At 49.5% G+C, this 19207-nt stretch overlaps 1 long non-coding RNA gene across 1 annotated transcript in view; it reads left to right on the top strand.

Moving 5' to 3' along the window:
* The window catches only part of LOC134911857 (uncharacterized), a 105564-nt gene that overhangs the window by 43480 nt on the left and 42877 nt on the right, over nt 1-19207 (top strand). The window lies entirely within an intron of this gene.

Below are 19207 nucleotides of genomic sequence, written 5' to 3'. Positions count from 1 at the left end.
TTAAATCATAGAATTTGGGGGTCATTTTGATCCCAAAGTATTATTAACCTCAAAAACCATAATTTCCACTCATTTTCAGTCTATTCTGAATACCTCACACCTCACAATATTATTTTTAGTCCTAAACTTTGCACCGAGGTCGCTGTGTGAGTAAGATAAGCGACCCTAGTGGCCGACACAAACACCGGGCCCATCTAGGAGTGGCACTGCAGTGTCACGCAGGATGTCCCTTCCAAAAAACCCTCCCCAAACAGCACATGACGCAAAGAAAAAAAGAGGCGCAATGAGGTAGCTGTGTGAGTAAGATAAGCGACCCTAGTGGCCGACACAAACACCGGGCCCATCTAGGAGTGGCACTGCAGTGTCACGCAGGATGTCCCTTCCAAAAAACCCTCCCCAAACAGCACATGACGCAAAGAAAAAAAGAGGCGCAATGAGGTAGCTGACTGTGTGAGTAAGATAAGCGACCCTAGTGGCCGACACAAACACCGGGCCCATCTAGGAGTGGCACTGCAGTGTCACGCAGGATGTCCCTTCCAAAAAACCCTCCCCAAACAGCACATGACGCAAAGAAAAAAAGAGGCGCAATGAGGTAGCTGACTGTGTGAGTAAGATAAGCGACCCTAGTGGCCGACACAAACACCGGGCCCATCTAGGAGTGGCACTGCAGTGTCACGCAGGATGTCCCTTCCAAAAAACCCTCCCCAAACAGCACATGACGCAAAGAAAAAAAGAGGCGCAATGAGGTAGCTGACTGTGTGAGTAAGATAAGCGACCCTAGTGGCCGACACAAACACCGGGCCCATCTAGGAGTGTCACTGCAGTGTCACGCAGGATGGCCCTTCCAAAAAACCCTCCCCAAACAGCACATGACGCAAAGAAAAATAAAAGAGGCGCAATGAGGTAGCTGACTGTGTGAGTAAGATAAGCGACCCTAGCGGCCGACACAAACACCGGGCCCATCTAGGAGTGGCACTGCAGTGTCACGCAGGATGTCCCTTCCAAAAAACCCTCCCCAAACAGCACATGACGCAAAGAAAAAAAGAGGCGCAATGAGGTAGCTGACTGTGTGAGTAAGATAAGCGACCCTAGTGGCCGACACAAACACCGGGCCCATCTAGGAGTGGCACTGCAGTGTCACGCAGGATGGCCCTTCCAAAAAACCCTCCCCAAACAGCACATGACGCAAAGAAAAATAAAAGAAAAAAGAGGTGCAAGATGGAATTGTCCTTGGGCCCTCCCACCCACCCTTATGTTGTATAAACAAAACAGGACATGCACACTTTAACCAACCCATCATTTCAGTGACAGGGTCTGCCACACGACTGTGACTGATATGACGGGTTGGTTTGGACCCCCCCCCAAAAAAGAAGCAATTAATCTCTCCTTGCACAAACTGGCTCTACAGAGGCAAGATGTCCACCTCATCATCATCCTCCGATATATCACCGTGTACATCCCCCTCCTCACAGATTATCAATTCGTCCCCACTGGAATCCACCATCTCAGCTCCCTGTGTACTTTGTGGAGGCAATTGCTGCTGGTCAATGTCTCCGCGGAGGAATTGATTATAATTCATTTTAATGAACATCATCTTCTCCACATTTTCTGGATGTAACCTCGTACGCCGATTGCTGACAAGGTGAGCGGCGGCACTAAACACTCTTTCGGAGTACACACTTGTGGGAGGGCAACTTAGGTAGAATAAAGCCAGTTTGTGCAAGGGCCTCCAAATTGCCTCTTTTTCCTGCCAGTATAAGTACGGACTGTGTGACGTGCCTACTTGGATGCGGTCACTCATATAATCCTCCACCATTCTTTCAATGGGGAGAGAATCATATGCAGTGCCAGTAGACGACATGTCCGTATCCGTAATCGTTGTCAGGTCCTTCAGTCCGGACCAGATGTCAGCATCAGCAGTCGCTCCAGACTGCCCTGCATCACCGCCAGCGGGTGGGCTCGGAATTCTGAGCCTTTTCCTCGCACCCCCAGTTGCGGGACAATGTGAAGGAGGAGATGTTGACAGGTCGCGTTCCGCTTGACTTGACAATTTTCTCACCAGCAGGTCTTTCAACCCCAGCAGACTTGTGTCTGCCGGAAAGAGAGATCCAAGGTAGGCTTTAAATCTAGGATCGAGCACGGTGGCCAAAATGTAGTGCTCTGATTTCAACAGATTGACCACCCGTGAATCCTTGTTAAGCGAATTAAGGGCTCCATCCACAAGTCCCACATGCCTAGCGGAATCGCTCCGTGTTAGCTCCTCCTTCAATGTCTCCAGCTTCTTCTGCAAAAGCCTGATGAGGGGAATGACCTGACTCAGGCTGGCAGTGTCTGAACTGACTTCACGTGTGGCAAGTTCAAAGGGCATCAGAACCTTGCACAACGTTGAAATCATTCTCCACTGCGCTTGAGACAGGTGCATTCCACCTCCTATATCGTGCTCAATTGTATAGGCTTGAATGGCCTTTTGCTGCTCCTCCAACCTCTGAAGCATATAGAGGGTTGAATTCCACCTCGTTACCACTTCTTGCTTCAGATGATGGCAGGGCAGGTTCAGTAGTTTTTGGTGGTGCTCCAGTCTTCTGTACGTGGTGCCTGTACGCCGAAAGTGTCACGCAATTCTTCTGGCCACCGACAGCATCTCTTGCACGCCCCTGTCGTTTTTTAAAAAATTCTGCACCACCAAATTCAAGGTATGTGCAAAACATGGGACGTGCTGGAATTTGCCCATATTTAATGCACACACAATATTGCTGGCGTTGTCCGATGCCACAAATCCACAGGAGAGTCCAATTGGGGTAAGCCATTCCGCGATGATCTTCCTCCGTTGCCGTAAGAGGTTTTCAGCTGTGTGCGTATTCTGGAAACCGGTGATACAAAGCGTAGCCTGCCTAGGAAAGAGTTGGCGTTTGCGAGATGCTGCTACTGGTGCCGCCGCTGCTGTTCTTGCGGCGGGAGTCCATACATCTACCCAGTGGGCTGTCACAGTCATATAGTCCTGACCCTGCCCTGCTCCACTTGTCCACATGTCCGTGGTTAAGTGGACATTGGGTACAACTGCATTTTTTAGGACACTGGTGAGTCTTTTTCTGACGTCCGTGTACATTCTCGGTATCGCCTGCCTAGAGAAGTGGAACCTAGATGGTATTTGGTAACGGGGGCACACTGCCTCAATAAATTGTCTAGTTCCCTGTGAACTAACGGCGGATACCGGACGCACGTCTAACACCAACATAGTTGTCAAGGCCTCAGTTATCCGCTTTGCAGCAGGATGACTGCTGTGATATTTCATCTTCCTCGCAAAGGACTGTTGAACAGTCAATTGCTTACTGGAAGTAGTACAAGTGGGCTTACGACTTCCCCTCTGGGATGACCATCGACTCCCAGCAGCAACAACAGCAGCGCCAGCAGCAGTAGGCGTTACACGCAAGGATGCATCGGAGGAATCCCAGGCAGGAGAGGAATCATCAGAATTGCCAGTGACATGGCCTGCAGGACTATTGGCATTCCTGGGGAAGGAGGAAATTGACACTGAGGGAGTTGGTGGGGTGGTTTGCGTGAGCTTGGTTACAAGAGGAAGGGATTTACTGGTCAGTGGACTGCTTCCGCTGTCGGCCAAAGTTTTTGAACTTGTCACTGACTTATTATGAATGCGCTGCAGGTGACGTATAAGGGAGGATGTTCCGAGGTGGTTAACGTCCTTACCCCTACTTATTACAGCTTGACAAAGGGAACACACGGCTTGACAAATGTTGTCCGCATTTCTGGTGAAATACTTCCACACCGAAGAGCTGATTTTTTTGGTATTTTCACCAGGCATGTCAACGGCCATATTCCTCCCACGGACAACAGGTGTCTCCCCGGGTGCCTGACTTAAACAAACCACCTCACCATCAGAATCCTCCTGGTCAATTTCCTCCCCAGCGCCAGCAACACCCATATCCTCCTCATCCTGGTGTACTTCAACACTGACATCTTCAATCTGACTATCAGGAACTGGACTGCGGGTGCTCCTTCCAGCACTTGCAGGGGGCGTGCAAATGGTGGAAGGCGCATGCTCTTCACGTCCAGTGTTGGGAAGGTCAGGCATCGCAACCGACACAATTGGACTCTCCTTGTGGATTTGGGATTTCGAAGAACGCACAGTTCTTTGCTGTGCTTTTTCCAGCTTGAGTCTTTTCATTTTTCTAGCGAGAGGCTGAGTGCTTCCATCCTCATGTGAAGCTGAACCACTAGCCATGAACATAGGCCAGGGCCTCAGCCGTTCCTTGCCACTCCGTGTGGTAAATGGCATATTGGCAAGTTTACGCTTCTCCTCCGACAATTTTATTTTAGGTTTTGGAGTCCTTTTTTTACTGATATTTGGTGTTTTGGATTTGACATGCTCTGTACTATGACATTGGGCATCGGCCTTGGCAGACGACGTTGCTGGCATTTCATCGTCTCGGCCATGACTAGTGGCAGCAGCTTCAGCACGAGGTGGAAGTGGATCTTGATCTTTCCCTAATTTTGGAACCTCAACATTTTTGTTCTCCATATTTTAATAGGCACAACTAAAAGGCACCTCAGGTAAACAATGGAGATGGATGGATACTAGTATACAATTATGGATGGACTGCCGAGTGCCGACACAGAGGTAGCTACAGCCGTGGACTACCGTACTGTACTGTGTCTGCTGCTAATATAGACTGGTTGATAATGAGATGTAGTATGTATGTATAAAGAAGAAAGAAAAAAAAACCACGGGTAGGTGGTATACAATTATGGACGGACTGCCGAGTGCCGACACAGAGGTAGCTACAGCCGTGGACTACCGTACTGTACTGTGTCTGCTGCTAATATAGACTGGATGATAATGAGATGTAGTATGTATAAAGAAGAAAAAAAAACACGGGTAGGTGGTATACAATTATGGATGGACTGCCGAGTGCCGACACAGAGGTAGCTACAGCCGTGGACTACCGTACTGTACTGTGTCTGCTGCTAATATAGACTGGATGATAATGAGATGTAGTATGTATAAAGAAGAAAGAAAAAAAAACCACGGGTAGGTGGTATACAATTATGGACGGACTGCCGAGTGCCGACACAGAGGTAGCTACAGCCGTGGACTACCGTACTGTACTGTGTCTGCTGCTAATATAGACTGGATGATAATGAGATGTAGTATGTATAAAGAAGAAAAAAAAAACCACGGGTAGGTGGTATACAATTATGGATGGACTGCCGAGTGCCGACACAGAGGTAGCTACAGCCGTGGACTACCGTACTGTACTGTGTCTGCTGCTAATATAGACTGGTTGATAATGAGATGTAGTATGTATGTATAAAGAAGAAAGAAATAAAAAACCACGGGTAGGTGGTATACAATTATGGACGGACTGCCGAGTGCCGACACAGAGGTAGCTACAGCCGTGGACTACCGTACTGTACTGTGTCTGCTGCTAATATAGACTGGATGATAATGAGATGTAGTATGTATAAAGAAGAAAGAAAAAAAAAACCACGGGTAGGTGGTATACAATTATGGATGGACTGCCGAGTGCCGACACAGAGGTAGCTACAGCCGTGAACTACCGTACTGTGTCTGCTGCGACTGGATGATAAATAATGATATAAAAATATATATATATCACTACTGCAGCCGGACAGGTATATATTATATAATGACGGACCTGCTGGACACTGTCTGTCAGCAGAATGAGTTTTTTATAGAATAAAAAAACACCACACAAGTCACACGACGAGTGTTTAACTTTTTCAGGCAATCACAATATAGTATACTATACTGGTGGTCAGTGTGGTCAGGTCACTGGTCAGTCACACTGGCAGTGGCACTCCTGCAGCAAAAGTGTGCACTGTTTAATTTTAATAATATGTACTCCTGGCTCCTGCTATAACCTATAACTGCTCCCCAGTCTCCCCCACAATTAAGCTGTGTGAGCACAGTCAGATATTATACATAGATGATGCAGCACACTGGGCTGAGCACAGATATGGTATGTGACTGAGTCACTGTGTATCGTTTTTTTCAGGCAGAGAACGGATTATATTAAATAAAACTGCACTGGTGGTCACTGGTCAGTGGTCAGTCACTAGTAAACTCTGCACTCTCTAGTACTCCTAAGCTCCAGTAAATCAAGTGTCTCTGTCTCAATCTCACTCTCTCTCTTCTAATCTAAATGGAGAGGACGCCAGCCACGTCCTCTCCCTATCAATCTCAATGCACGTGTGAAAATGGCGGCGACGCGCGGCTCCTTATATAGAATCCGAGTCTCGCGATAGAATCCGAGCCTCGCGAGAATCCGACAGCGTCATGATGACGTTCGGGCGCGCTCGGGTTAACCGAGCAAGGCGGGAAGATCCGAGTCGCTCGGATCCGTGTAAAAAAAGCTGAAGTTCGGGCGGGTTCGGATTCCGAGGAACCGAACCCGCTCATCTCTAGTTTTTTAGTGTTTTTTAAAAAAAAACACCCGAATCCAAAACACACCCGAATCCGACAAAAAAAATTCGGTGAGGTTTTTAGCCAAAACGCGTTCGAACCCAAAACACGGCCGCGGAACCGAACCCAAAACCAAAACACAAAACCCGAAAAATTTCCGGCGCTCATCTCTAGTGCACACCAGTAGTACTAAATCTTTCTTAGAGTGCCCAGTCTCCTGCGGAGCCCGTCTATTCCCCATGGTTCTTACGGAGTCCCCAGCATCCACTAGGACGTTAGAGAAATTACAAATAATGTAAGGGACATGAATCAGGATTATTATTTTTTCCTGTGGTGGCCAACGTCTGGGCGTGCAGGTTGCAAAACTGGGGTATAAGGTAGTCTTTTCCTGCAATGCCACGCCCCTTTATGCAAAGCCACACCCATTTCAGCAAGGTCACGCCCCTCCTTTTGCTGGGCGCGCGCAGAGTTATCGCTTCATTAGTGCCAATTATGGGGGGGCGCCAGAGAGTTTTTTTGCTTGGGGGTGAAAATATTCCAGTTACGCCACTGGTGCTATCACACCCCTTTTTAGTTCCCAAGTACATTTTGATAAAATTTGGGAGGTGTGAGACTGCTGTCTTGCACCTAGCATTGGGCAGGTATACTAATGATGACAGGAGAAACAGCGGGCAGCCCGGCCTTCTGAAAGAAGACGGATGAATAATGGGAATAGATGTGCAAATACTGGCATTAGCATACGGTGTCAAGTAGTGCGCCATGACCATATGGAAATTTGGATGCAGACATGACTCATATTTTCCTACTATCCTTGAAGGTGTGGGAGACTCCCAATTTTTACACTGTACCCCTGCCAGAGTTGGTGGATCTCCCGCATCCCCCCAACCTTCCTACTGATGCAGCCAGGATGGGGAGATAATGCCGGGAATCGCAGGTCCATACAGAGGGGGAGGGATAAAATTATGCAAATTCCATCATTTTATCCCTGCCCCCTCCCAATGGGTAGTACCATTCTGCAGTGATAGGGGTGGAGTCTAATGATGTAAATAGCCCACCCCACCCTTGCAGCGGCCAGCTGCATCTCCGCTCTGGCCATCCCTCAGAGAAGAGAAACATAAACTAGGGGGGTAATTCCAAGTTGATCGCAGCAGGATTTTTGATAGCAACTGGGCAAAACCATGTGCACTGCAGGGGAGGCAGATATAACATGTGCAGAGAGAGTTAGATTTGGGTGGGGTGTGTTCAATCTGCAATCTAATTTGCAGTGTAAAACTAAAGCAGCCAGTATTTACCCTGCACAGAAACAATATAACCCACAAAAATCTAACTCTCTCTGCACATGTTATATCTGCCTCCCCTGCAGTGCACATGGTTTTGCCTAGTTGCTATCAAAAATCCTGCTGCGATCAACTCGGAATTACCCCCTAAGTGTGCTTAGAACCAGCCCCAAGATCATACTTGCCAACTCTCCTGCTAGTTGTGGCAGACTCCCAATTCTTCATGCAGTCCACCTGCACCCAAGGAGCTTATACCTGAGATTCCAGCTCCATATAGAGGGCTGTGATCGCCTCTGCTTGATTGACAGGCAGAGGGAGTTGCGGGGCAGGAGGGGGGCGCCGTCCAGACAATGCAGGCGTGACTGGACCGTTGCGGGGGCAGGCCGCAGCGGCTGCGTGACGTCACACGCAGCCACTGCGACCTGAGACGCGGCAGGGAAGTCACCTGGCAGAACAGCTAGGCTGCGCAGGCAGGGAGCTACTCGCCAGGTGCGAAAGCATCGCCGCCGTGGGATGCTTTTGCAACCATGCGGGGGAAGTGGGGCACTGCCTGATATGCGGGGCGGACTAGCCCTGTGCTGGGCGTCCCCCCGCATGTCAGAGTAACTGATTGTAGATGGGCTAAATTTAGCACATCTATGATCAGATCTGAATTACCCCGTGTTCACTACGCATTATTTCCCTTTTACTTTTATTAAAACTACAATTTTGCAAATCTCCTGCCCAGTATTACAGTGTACAGTAAACTAGAAAACAGGACTACAGCGTTTTCATGTATCCATGTGCTATTCATGCTGCACAAATTACCTACACAATACTATATGAGTCTATTCATGAAGCAGTGAAAAGTGTGGAGAAGTGAGCCAGTGGAGAAGTTGCCCATGGCAACCAATCAGCTGCTACATATCATTTTATAGAATGCACTTTATAAATGTTTCCTCAACACTGATTGGTTGCCATGGGCAGCTTCTCCACTGGCTCACTTCTCCGCTGTTTTCACTGCTTCATGAATCGACACCTTTTTTACCTGCAGTTTATACTTTCAGTTTGCCCAGACCTTGAAACATGTTTATTCACTAAAATACCATAGTTGCAGTACAGTGAAAGTTTGGCAGTCCCGGCTACTGAGAGCATGACAGCACACCGAGTGGGCGGGGCATCCAGCATTGCCCAGAGTGCCCTGAGTACTGTACAGGATGCGTGTTGCAGCAGCGATACTGGCTGCAGCACCCTACTAGCCATATGTAGGGTCTACGCCACCCTCCAGGGCCCCTCTCGAATGCTCCTAGTTATGGTCCTGCCAGAGTACTAGGTATGTCCCTGAACATGACATTCAGGGGGGTATGTATCAAGCCTTGGAGAGAGATAAAGTGCATAAGTAGTCCAAGGCAACCAATCACCTTCTGTCATTTTGAATTATGTGCTAGATAAATGACACTTACAAGCTGATCGGTTGCCTTGGGCGTTCTCCACTGTATCATTCACCAAGGCTTGATACACTTCCCCTCCAGTATCCTGACCTATGCTAATTGTGACACAATATTATCTCTTTTATGATCTCAAAAACTAAATACTGCGGAGGCTGTGCTTTATTTTACTGTATTTTAATCTAATTGTGCTATGTAATTGTCTTGTAGCATGGTAAGCACTATTGTAATATACTTTATATAATCAAATTGGATTCATAAACTTGGTGAACTGTGCGTTTTTTACAGTAAAGTATGATAACAGAATACTGTAGGTGCAAATTTAAGGAACTGAAGCTTAAAACTAATGCTGTCAGTATCTCCTATACATATTGGGGGTCATTCCGAGTTGATCGCAGCCAGCAACTTTTTGCTGCTGGTGTGATCAACTAATCCCCGCCTATGGGGGAGTGTATTTTAGCATAGCAGGGCTGTGATCGCTTGTGCAGCCCTAAGCAAAAAAAGCTTTCATCTACCTAGGAGTAAGGCTGGAGCTACTTACCCTGTGCGACGGATCCAGTGACGTTCCTCCCGGCTTTGACTCCAGACATCCGCCCTCCGTTTGCCTGGACACGCTTGCACTTGGACGACCACTCCCCGAAAACGGCATCCAACGGTTAGTATTCACCCCGGAACGCCTCTCCGCTGTCAATCTTCATGCGATCAGCGATGCGTCTTCTTTTTTCGCTGTGCATGTCTTTGCCCGGCGACGGCAACAACGCATGTGCGCAATGCGCACGCCACACATGCGCAGTTCTGACCCAATCGCACCGCAGCGAACAACCGCTGCGTGCGGACGGGTCGGAATGACCCCCATTAGACTAGAGAAAGAGCAAAGAAAAATCATAAACATACATGGGGGGTGTAATGCCCGCATGCGGGAGGGCAGACAAACGCGAATGTTTTTTTAAAGGGGCAGTCATTTACAAGGCGTGGTTTAGCCTTGTAAATGATTGCCCGTTTAAAAAAAATGTCTGAGTTTGGTTGTCATCCCGCACAGCCACTGAAATTGGACTTCATTACATCCCGCCCATTGTCTATGCACTCGCCACGGGTTCTATTCCCACTCTATGGGTGTTGTGGACATCCACGAGTGGCAATAGTCCCTGTTGGTTGGCATGACCGTAGGGATAGTGAGGGGGTGGGATGTAGGGGGAGGTATTGTGACCAGTGGTCTCCTGACCGCCAGTCACGTAACTACATCCCGTGCTCAATTATACGCATCTTGTGATACACCCGCCCCCTATATATGTTAGATTTGCTACTAGATATCATCAATAGACTGCACCTCATACAGTAGATCAGACATTCAAGATGAGCAGTGATCCGGCCGGGTAAGCACGCCCACCACAGGCAGTGCACCAACCCAAACCTGTCTACATGACGTTATCACTGTACACTTCGACAAGTTGGCTATAAATTACACTTGCAGATGTGTCCTTTAGACGCAGAAATCTGATGACACGATGCACCTCAATGTGTGACCATGTTTCCCGCCAGTCCTGCTATCTTACATCTGATGCTGGGACTGTATGACTGATATGAGGTGCAGTCTGAGGGCCGTATGGGGAAGCAGTGGTCTACCTGCTCTGGCCTGGTGGGTAATTAGAATTAAATACAGAACATTACACACGTGAGAGGTTTTGCTACCTTACTTATAGAAGCACCCCAGTATTTTGTTTTATTGGTTGGGCGAGTGGGCTGGGCCATACCTCCCTGATTTGGCCACACCCTACCAGTACCAGGGCCTATCGGTGCCCTTAACAGCCCTGCATACACAGGATGTCTGTATTTTCCTAAATTTTATATAAAATACTTTTGCTTACATATAAGCTTATCAGCTAAACACCAACATACAGCTCTTATCTCAAAACATCTCTCAGCTCGTCCTCTCCATAAGATCTGCGTCTGTCATCCACGCTCATTACCTGCTCCCGTTCATGGTTACAGGCCTTTCTCTTACGTCCTAGAGGATGCTGGGGACTACGCAAGGACCATGGGGTATAGACGGGCTCCGCAGGAGATAGGGCACCTAAAAAGAACTTTGACTATGGGTGTGCACTGGCTCCTCCCTCTATGCCCCTCCTCCAGACCTCAGTTAGATCTTGTGCCCAGAGGAGAATGGGTGCACTGCAGAGAGCTCTCCAGAGTTTTCTGTTGAAGAAGAATTTTGTTAGGTTTTTTATTTTCAGGGAGTCCTGTTGGCAACAGGCTCCCTGCATCGTGGGGCCGAGGAGAGAGAAGCAGAGCTGGCTTGTCAAGTTGGGCACTGCTTCTAAGGCTACTGGACACCATTAGCTCCAGAGGGAGTCGGAACACAGGTCTCACCTGGGGTTCGTCCCGGAGCCGTGCCGTCATCCTCCTCACAGATGCCGAAGATAGAAGCCGGATAGAGAAGGCAGAAGACATCTTAGGCGGCAGAAGACATCAGATCTTCATGAGGTAAGGCGCGCAGCGATAAGCTGCGCGCCATTGCTCCCAGTCACACACACACAGAGCAGCACTGAAGGGTGCAGGGCCCTGGGCAGCAATAAACCTCACATTTTGGCCAAATACAGTTTGATTAGGCTGCGGAGGCAGTAAATCTATGATCCCCCGCCATTTTATTGAAAGATCACTGGGACCGAAGCCCGCCGTCGGGTGGGCGGGGCTTGATCCTCAGCACTAACCAGCGCCATTTTCTCCACAGAAGCTGCATGAGGAAAACGCTGGCTCCCTGGTCTCTCCCCTGCTGAACTTCACAGGCTTGAAAAAGAGGAGGGGGGCACATTAGCGACGCAGTGAGTGGGAATTGGCATATTATATATAAAAAAGAGCTATCTGGACATATTTTTTCCAGTGTTTTTAAGCGCTGGTGTGTGCTGGCATACTCTCTCTCTGTCTCTCCTTAGGACCTGGTTGAGGTTTTGTCCCCTTATAGGTTAATCCCTGTGTGTGTGGGGTGTCGGTACGTGTGTGTCGACATGTCTGAGGCGGAAGGCTTCTCCAAGGAGGAGGTGGAGCAAATGAGTGGTGTGTCCCCGTCGGTTGTGCCGACTCCAGATTGGATGGACATGTGGCATATGCTGAATGCAAGTGTGGCATCTTTACATAAAAGGCTTGATAAGGCTGATTTAGGGGGGACATCAGGGGGTCAATGCTCGGATTGGACCGACTCACAGGGCCCGTCTGGGTCTCAAAAGCATTCCTTAACACAAGACACTACTACCGACACGGATTCTGATTCTAGTGTCGACTATGACAAAGTAAAATTGCACCCTAGGGTGACTAAAACCATTCAGGGTATGATTGTGGCAATAAGGGATGTGTTGCATATTGTGGATGAACCCTCGGTCCCCGACACAAGGGTACACATGTTTAAGGAAAAGAAACAGATTATTAACTTTCCCACATCTCATGAATTAAATGAATTCTTTGGAAAAGCTTGGGAGACTCCGGATAAGAGATTGCAGATCCCCAAAAGAATTTATATGGCATACCCCTTCCCTAAGCAGGACAGGGAGATTTGGGAATCATCCCCCACTGTGGACAAGGGCCTGACGCGCTTGTCTAAGAAAGTGGCGCTACCGTCTCCTGACACAGCAGCCCTTAAGGACCCTGCAGATCGCAGGCAAGAAACTACCTTAAAGTGTATTTATTGTCATACGGGGGCTGTGCTACGACCGACAATTGCGTCGGCATGGGTGTGTAGCGCAATTGCAGCTTGGACAGATGAGCTGACAGATCAATTTGATAATATGGATAAGGATACTATATTCTTAACTCTAGCCATATTAAAGACGCAGTCTTATTTATGAGGGATGCTCAAAGGGACATTGGATTGCTAGCTTCTAGGGCCAATGCCATGTCTGTCTCAGCAAGAAGATCCTTATGGACTCGCCAATGGACGGGTGATGCGGATTCCAAAAAACATATGGAAGTACTACCCTATAAGGGTGATGTATTGTTTGGGGATGGGCTGACGGACCTGGTTTCCACAGCTACAGCAGGTAAATCTAATTTTTTACCATATATTCCCCAACAGCAAAAGAAAGTAACACCCTATCAGATGCAGTCCTTTCGGTCGCACAAGTCCAAAAGAGGTCGGGGATCCTCTTTCCTCGCCAGAGGTAAGGGCAGAGGCAAGAGAGCACCTGCTTCGGCAGGTGCCCAGGAACAAAAGTCCTCCCCGGCTACTCCAAAACCCACAGCATGATGCTGGGGCTCCCCTGAGGGAGTCCGCACTGGTGGGGGCACGTCTTCGACTTTTCAGTCAGGCCTGGGTCAGTTCGGACCTGAATCCCTGGGTGTTGGAAATAGTTTCCCAGGGTTACAAATTGGAATTCGAGGAGGTGTCCCCGCGCCGATTTTTCAAATCGGCCCTACCAGCTTCCACATCGGAAAGGGATATAGTGTTAGCTGCAATTCAAACGCTGTGTATACAGCAAGTGATAATCAAGGTTCCCCTGCACCAGCAGGGAAGAGGTTACTACTCAACCCTATTTGTGGTCCCGAAACCGGACGGTTCGGTCAGACCTATTTTGAATCTGAAATCCCTAAACCTGTACATAAAAAGATTCAAATTCAAAATGGAATCTGTCAGAGCGATAATAGCCAACATGGAGGAGGGGGAGTTTATGGTGTCTCTGGACATAAAGGATGCGTACCTTCATGTCCCCATATATGCCCCCCATCAGGAATACCTGAGATTCGCTGTACAGGATTGTCATTACCAATTTCAGACGTTGCCGTTTGGACTCTCCACGGCCCCGAGGATTTTCACCAAGAAAATGGCGGAAATGATGGTGGTCCTGCGCAAGCATAAAGTCACAATTATCCCATACTTGGACGATCTCCTGATAAAAGCGAGATCAAGGGAGAAATTGCTGAGCAGTGTGACGCTCTCTCTGAGAGTGCTCCGGCAACACGGTTGGATTTTAAATCTACCAAAGTCACAGTTGATTCCGACGACTCGACTACCGTTCCTAGGTATGATACTGGATACGGAACAAATGAAGGTCTTCCTCCCAATAGAGAAAGCCCAAGACATCCAGAACATGGTCAGAGACCTGCTAAAACCGAAGAGGGTGTCAGTTCACCAATGCACTCGAGTTCTGGGGGAAATGGTGGTGGCCTACGAGGCCATTCCCTTCGGAAGGTTCCATGCAAGGACTTTTCAATGGGACCTTCTGGACAAGTGGTCCGGGTCCCATCTGCACTTACTTCGGAAAATAACTCTGTCCCCAGGGGCCAGAGTGTCCCTCCTGTGGTGGTTGCAAAGTGCTCACCTCCTAGAGGGTCGCAGGTTCAGAATTCAGGATTGGATCCTGGTTACCACGGACGCGAGCCTCCGAGGATGGGGAGCGGTCACACAGGGAAAAAAATTTCAGGGTCTTTGGTCAGACCAGGAGTCCTGTCTACACATCAATGTGTTGGAACTCAGGGCCATTTACAACGGCCTTCGACAAGCGGAGAGTTTTCTTCGAAACCTACCGGTTCTGATTCAATCAGACAATGTCACAGCAGTGGCTCATGTGAACCGCCAAGGCGGGACAAGAAGCAGAGTCGCAATGGCGGAAGCCACAAGGATCCTTCGCTGGGCGGAAAATCATGTAAGCGCTCTGTCAGCTGTCTTCATTCCGGGAGTGGACAACTGGGAAGCAGACTTCCTCAGCAGACACGATCTCCAACCAGGAGAGTGTGGACTTCATCAAGAAGTCTTTGCAGATGTAATACGTCTTTGGGGAACTCCTCAAATTGACATGATGGCGTCACGCCTCAACAAAAAACTTCGGAGGTATTGCGCCAGGTCTCGGGACCCTCAGGCAGTAGCAGTAGACGCTCTGGTAACACCGTGGGTGTACAAATCGGTCTACGTGTTTCCTCCTCTTCCTCTCATCACAAAGGTGTTGAGGTTTATAAGACGGAGAAGAGTACGAACGATACTCGTTGTCCCAGACTGGCCTCGAAGGGCCTGGTACTCGGATCTACAAGAGATGCTCACAGGAGATCCCTGGCCACTTCCTCTGAGGGAAGACCTGTTGCAGCAGGGGCCCTGTGTACTTCAAGACTTACCGCGGTTACGTTTGACGGCATGGCGGTTGAACGCCGAATCCTAGCGAAAAAGGGGATTCCGGAAGAGGTGATCCCGACTTTTAGGCTAGGAAGGAGGTGACGATAAAACATTATCACCGTATCTGGCGAAAGTATGTGTCTTGGTGTGAGACCAAGAATGCACCTACGGAAGATTTTCATCTGGGTCGTCTTCTCCACTTCCTACAGACAGGAGTGGATATGGGCCTGAAATTAGGCTCTGTTAAGGTACAGATTTCGGCCCTCTCGATTTTCTTTCAAAAGGAATTGGCTTCTCTTCCAGAAGTCCAGACGTTTGTAAAGGGAATGCTGGCCATCCAGCCAACTTTTGTGCCTCCAGTGGCACCATGGGACCTGAACGTGGTGTTGCAGTTCCTAAAATCACACTGGTTTGAACCACTTAAAAGGTTGAGTTGAAATTTCTTACCTGGAAGGTGGTCATGTTGTTGGCCTTAGCATCGGCAAGGCGAGTGTCAGAATTGGCGGCTTTGTCACACAAGAGCCCCTACTTGATTTTTTCATGTGGATCGAGCTGAATTGAGGACACGTCCGCAATTTTTGCCTGGTTTCTTCGTTCCATATGAATCAACCTATTGTGGTGCCTGTGGCTACAAGTGACCTGAAGGATTCCAGATCCCTGGACGTAGTCAGGGCCTTAAAAATTTATGTAGCCAGGACGGCTAGAATTAGGAAAACAGAGGCTCTGTTTGTCCTGTATGCGGCCAATAAGATTGGCGCTCCTGCTTCGAAGCAGACTATTGCTCGCTGGATCTGTAATACGATTCAGCAGGCTCACTCTACGGCTGGATTGCCGGTACCAAATTCGGTTAAGGCCCATTCCACTAGGAAGGTGGGCTCTTCTTGGGCGGGTGCCCGAGGCGTCTCGGCATTACAACTTGCCGAGCGGCGACTTGGTCGGGGTCAAACACTTTTGCTAAATTCTACAAGTTTGATACCCTGGCTGATGAGGACCTAGCGTTTGCTCAGTCGGTGCTGCAGAGTCATACGCACTCTCCCGCCCGATTGGATGCTTTGGTATAAACCCCATGGTCCTTACGGAGTCCCCAGCATCCTCTAGGACGTAAGAGAAAATAAGATTTTAAACCTACCGGTATATCTTTTTCTCCTAGTCCGTAGAGGATGCTGGGCGCCCGTCCCAGTGCGGAAACTCTGCAAGACTTGTATATAGTTGTTGCTTACATAAGGGTTATGTTACAGTTGACATCAGTCTTGGGCCGTTACTGTTGTTTTGTTCATACTGTTAACTGGTTATGTATGATCCAGGTTACATGGTATGATTGGTGTGGGCTGGTATGAATCTTGCCCTTGGATTGCTAAATCCTGCCTTGTATTGTCCATCTCCTCTGGGCACAGTTCTCTAACTGAGGTCTGGAGGAGGGGCATAGAGGGAGGAGCCAGTGCACACCCATAGTCAAAGTTCTTTTTAGGTGCCCTATCTCCTGCGGAGCCTGTCTATACCCCATGGTCCTTACGGAGTCCCCAGCATCCTCTACGGACTAGGAGAAATAGATTTACTGGTAGGTTTAAAATCTTATTTTTGCCCATATTTATCAAGCCTTGGAGAGTGATAAATTGCACGGTGATAAAGTACCAACCAGCTCCTAACTGCCATGTTACAGGCTGTGTTTGAAAAATGACAAATAGGAGCTGATTGGCTGGTACTTTATCACCGTGCTATTTATCACTCTCCAAGGCTTGATAAATCTGGGCCTTCAACTGTTCCTTGAAAACTCACCTCTTCGGGCAGCTTATCATATACAGAACTGCTCACATACAGTAACTAGACATCCCAATTACTGTACTTCCCATCCATTGGCGTTTCTATAATGGGTGCAGTGTGTGCGGTGTACACGGGCCCTTGGGTCCAAGGGGCCCACACCATACACACTGCACCCATTTAATATACTTACCATTCCGAAGTCCCGCAGTGACTGTCCTCTAGTGCAGGCATAAATCACTTGGAAAATGGCAGTATGCCAGAGTCTACTTGCTGCCGGAGAGGAGGGGGCCCACGACGGAGGCTGCACGCAGGTCCCCTCCTCTCTTAAAACGCCCCTGTTCATATCCACACAGTTCACACATAAAATGACACAATGTACTGTATATTCTCTTTCTACACTCACACATCCCACTGATGCCATGCCAACATTACAGCCCACCAAGACCAGAGGCATATCTAGGGTAGGGCGAGTGGGGCACGTGCCCTGGGCGCCTTGGCAGGCCCAGGAGAGGGGGGCGCCGGCGCCGGCCAGGGCATCATGCCCCACTCGCCCCCGTCACGCCGAAAGCCGAAATGTGAGGGGAGGAGAGTGCACCGTCTCTCCCTCCCCTCACCGCCGCTGAAAGCCCTAGCAGCGCTGCCAGCAGCGCTGCTGTGTCCGGCCTCCGGCGGCGTTAGCCAATCAGAGCTTGCGGACCGGCTCCTGATTGGCTGCCGGTCCGCGAGCTCTGATTGACTAGCGAACCGGCGCCACACAGCCGCTGGAGACCTGTCCTGGAGCGGTGAGGGGAAGGAGAGGCGCTCTCCTCCCCTCACATAGGTCACAGAGGTGACTCGGTAAGTGACCGGGGGGAGGGGGGGGAGAGAGAGAGAGCACAGTGGGGCATGTAACTGGCACAGTGGGGCATGTAACTGGCACAGTGGGGCATGTATCAGGCACAGTGTGGTACATGTATCAGGCACAGTGTGGGGCATGTATCTGGCACAGTGGGGCATTGTATCTGGCACTGTGGGGCAATGTGACTGGCACTGTGGGGCATTGTATCTGGCACTGTGGGACAGTGTAACTGGCACTGTTCGGCATGTATCTGGCACTGTGGGGCATTGTATCTGGCACTGTGGGACAATGTAACTGGCACTGTGGGGCAATGTATCTGGCACTGTGGGGCAATGTAACTGGGACTGTGGGGCATTGTATCTGGCTCTGTGGGACAATGTAACTGGCACTGTGAGGCATGTATCTGGCACTGAGGGGCATTGTATCTGGCACTGGGGGGCAATGCAATTGGCACTGTGGGGCATGTATCCGGCACTGTGGGGCAATGTAACTGGCACTGTGGGGCAATGTAACTGGCACTGTGGGGCATGTATCTGGCACTGTGGGGCATTGTATCTGGCACTGTGGGGCAATGTAACTGGCACTGTGGGGCATGTATCCGGCACTGTGGGGCATTGTATCTGGCACTGTGGGACAATGTAACTGGCACTGTGGGGCAATGTATCTGGCATTGTGGGGCAATGTAACTGGCACTGTGGGGCATTGTATCTGGCACTGTGGGACAATGTAACTGGCACTGTGGGGCATTGTATCTATCACTGTGGGGCAATGTAACTGGCACTGTGGGGCATTGTATCTGGCACTGTGGGACTATGTAACTGGCACTGTGGGGCATGTATCTGGCACTGTGGGGCATTGTATCTGGCACTGTGGGGCAATGTAACTGGCACTGTGGGGCAATGTATCTGGCACTGTGGGGCATTGTATCTGGCACTGGGGGGCAATGCAGTTGGCACTGTGGGGCATGTATCCGGCACTGTGGGGCAATGTAACTGGCACTGTGGGGCAATGTAACTGGCACTGTGGGGCATGTATCTGGCACTGTGGGGCATTGTATCTGGCACTGTGGGGCAATGTAACTGGCACTGTGGGGCATGTATCCGGCACTGTGGGGCATTGTATCTGGCACTGGGGGGCAATGTAACTGGCACTGTGGGGCATTGTATCTGGCACTGTGGGGCAATGTAACTGGCACTGTGGGGCATTGTATCTGGCACTGTGGGGCATTGTATCTGGCACTGTGGGGCAATGTAACTGGCACTGTGGGGCAATGTATATCTGGCACTGTGGGGCAATGTATATCTGACACTGGGGCAATGTGTATCTGACACTGGGGCATTTGTGTATCTGGCACTGTTGGGCAATGGGAAT

This window comes from Pseudophryne corroboree, chromosome 4 (genome assembly GCF_028390025.1).
Source record: "Pseudophryne corroboree isolate aPseCor3 chromosome 4, aPseCor3.hap2, whole genome shotgun sequence".
NCBI lineage: Eukaryota > Metazoa > Chordata > Amphibia > Anura > Myobatrachidae > Pseudophryne > Pseudophryne corroboree.
The sequence above is the reverse complement of the archived record's forward strand: the minus strand, read 5'-3'. Positions and strand labels throughout refer to the sequence as shown.